Here is a 2,601-nt window from a genome sequence, read left to right on the forward strand (position 1 = left end):
TAGCTTGGTTGAAATGTGGGCTCATTTGGAGCAATAATTGGGAAGTGTATGGGATTACACTCATAAATTAGGAAGTGTACGGGAGTACACTCATAAATTCATGAATCTTTCATTGCATTGTCGGTAGCCTTAGTGATAAGTTCAAGTTGATAAAGTACATCAAAGACTCCAAAAAGGGCATACTGATTGATGTAAAAGCACAAAGACCGAACACCATCAAAGAGGCAATGATATTGGTAGAGATTTATGAGGATATGTATGCAAATACCATACTATCCAAGTCATTTCAGTGTGGTAAAATGGCCTCTAACATGACCACAAAGGCTTCATATGATGCAAACTCCGCTCCATCTACTCCTAGGTACCCCGTAGTGTATAGGAATAGTGGAAAAACAAATTTCAGATTTGGTAATGCTCCACCAAAAGTCTCAAATGGGGATGGAAAGTCTTCTAATGTGGTGAAAAAGAGCAAAGTCATCAAGGTGGACCTCATCAAATAAAATGAAGCTCAAGAATCTGCTTCAAATGTGGTGAAAAGTGGTTAAAAGAGCATGGGAAATTGTGCGTAGAGGAAAAAGATGTTGATACTGAAAATTTTGATGAGTGTGAGGAGTTTATGGATGTGGAAGAAGACCATGAGTTTTAGTGATGACTTTCCTTTTGATCTAGGTGGATCTTTTGAAGAGAATTTTGATGATGGTACTCTTCCACCTGTGTACTTTGCATGCATTATCAAATGAAGCCACTTTATGCACAATTCCTATGATTCTTATACCGGTTTTAAGGGAGCCAACACTTTGAGCATGCATGAATAAAGGGTGGCTCATGTACTTGTGGATAGTGGGAGTACGCATAGCTTTGTGAACTCAAAATCGATGTGCAGTCTCAAATTACAGCTCATTGCTTTGTCTTTAACACACACAGTTCAAGTGGCATGGGGTTGATGCTCTCTCAATATTACACATGTAAGGCTGATTTTTTAGTGTTGGGCGTGGGTCCCATTCACATCATATTGGCTGTGATTGACTAGATGTGTCCACTCTTGATTCTTTTACCATGAATTTACAGCATGGGTTCATGAGCTTTTGCATGAGAAAAGAGCATTACATTGATTATAAATGGTGTGTTGAGGTTTTCCTTGATTAAATCCAAGAAACTCAAGGGAGTACTCAAGAAAATGGGGCACATGTATGTAGCAATGATGTGAAGAGAGAGGTTATGGAGGATAAGATTTTTCAAGAGTACAAAGATGTGTTTGACATGTCCAAATACTTGGAACCTCCCAAGAGGGATTCTTAGTCTCTCATCATTCTATACAAGATTCATTGCACAAATTAGAGCCTCTTTGATGGATATATTGAAGAGGGAGGCATTCTTTTGGGATGTCGTGTCTAACAAGAGCTTTGAAGTGCTAAAAAATATGCTCACTTTAGTCCCTATACTTGTGTGTCTAGACTTCCCAAAGCCTTTCATTGTGAGGGAGGATGCATGTGGAAAAGGATTAGGGATGTCTTGTATCAAGACCATGGAGTGATTTCATATGAGAGACAAAAACCTTCGTGAGGGAGGATGCTGTTGAAAAGGGATTAGGGACGTCTTTTATCAAGACAATGAAGTGATTTCATATGAGAGACAAAAGCTAAGTGATAAGAAGATGCAAATTCATGTATAAGATCAAGAGTTGATTGCTATCTTGCATGCCATCAAGAAGTGGTAGCACTACCTCTACGGGAGCAAATTTTTATGAGGAGTGATCATAGGTGTTGAAACATTTCTTCTCTCATCCTTATCTCTCTCCCAAGCAAAGAAGGTGGGTTGGTACTCTTAAAAATTATGACTTGAAAGTCACTTATACAAAGGAGAAGGACAATATAGTTTTTTTTATTCACCCTCTAGAATGTGGGCATGTTCATTTGGTAGCCATATTGGAGGTGCATAGTGATTGGATTATTGATATATAAGAGGAGTACTTTCTTGATGAAGAGGCATCTCAAATGGTACGAAAATTAAAACATGGTTCTTCAGGTGATGAGTTACCTCATTTTTTCATGTGAAATGTTCCCTTGTACTACAAAGATCGAGTGCATCTTGTTCTTATATCGTCAATCAAGAAAAATTTGCTTGAAGAAATGCATTCCATGCCATTGGCGGGTCGCTTGATTCTATTCAAGACTTATGATAGCGTGAGAAAGTTATTTCATTGGAAGGACTTTGGAGAGACGTGTATGCTTTCACCTCAAGATGTTTGAAATGCTACAAAATTAACTCACTTTATACTTACAAAATCACCCACTTCATGCCCACAAAAGTGAATTTTTTGGCTTCCATGGTGGCATGAAAATTCATGTAGAGAATGTTTTCAAGTTACATGGTATGCTTCAAGTCATTGTGAGTGATCGGGATGCCAAGTTTATGAGCTTATTCCTGGAAGACATGATTTGAATGTGTAAGATCCCTCCTTGTGTGTTATGTGTAGGTAAGTTAGAAATCTCTCATTATCTAGGAAAAACCTACTGAGAGAAATTCATTCTAAAGTAGAATGCAAAGATAATTGAATAGGAAAGTTTGTTTTTGATCCCAAGATCTCGCAAAGGAAAGCAG

The sequence above is a fragment of the Cibotium barometz genome, chromosome 4 (assembly GCF_041138505.1).
Source record: "Cibotium barometz isolate CiBa-2024 chromosome 4, ASM4113850v1, whole genome shotgun sequence".
NCBI classification, from domain to species: Eukaryota; Viridiplantae; Streptophyta; class Polypodiopsida; order Cyatheales; family Cibotiaceae; genus Cibotium; species Cibotium barometz.